The sequence below is a fragment of the Microtus ochrogaster genome, unplaced genomic scaffold (assembly GCF_000317375.1).
Source record: "Microtus ochrogaster isolate Prairie Vole_2 unplaced genomic scaffold, MicOch1.0 UNK42, whole genome shotgun sequence".
NCBI lineage: Eukaryota > Metazoa > Chordata > Mammalia > Rodentia > Cricetidae > Microtus > Microtus ochrogaster.
Window position 1 is genome coordinate 3,054,282 of NW_004949140.1, and position 481 is coordinate 3,054,762.

Sequence of the window (481 nt, forward strand, 5' to 3'; positions counted from 1 at the left end):
CAGCCCACCTGAAAGCTCTAGAAAAAAAAAGAAGCAGACTCACCCAGGAGGAGAGAAGACTGGAAATAATCAAACTGAGGGCTGAAATCAACAAAATAGAAACACAGAAAACAATCCAAAGAATCAATGAAACAAAAAGGTAGTTCCTGGAGAAAATCAACAAGATTGATAAACCCCTATGCACACTAATCAAAGGGCAGAGAGAGAATATGCAAATCAATAGGATCAGAAATGAAAAGGGGGACATAACCACAGACACAGAGGAAATTCAGAGAATTATTAGATCTTACTAAAAAAGCCTGTATGCCACAACACTGGAAAGTGTAAAAGAAATGGACACTTTTTTAGATAAATACCATATACCAAAGTCAAACCAGGACCAGACGAATAATCTAAATAGACCTGTTAGTCCTGAAGAATTAGAAGCTGTTATCAAAAACCTCCCTACCAAAAAAAGCCCACGACCAGATGGTTTCAATGC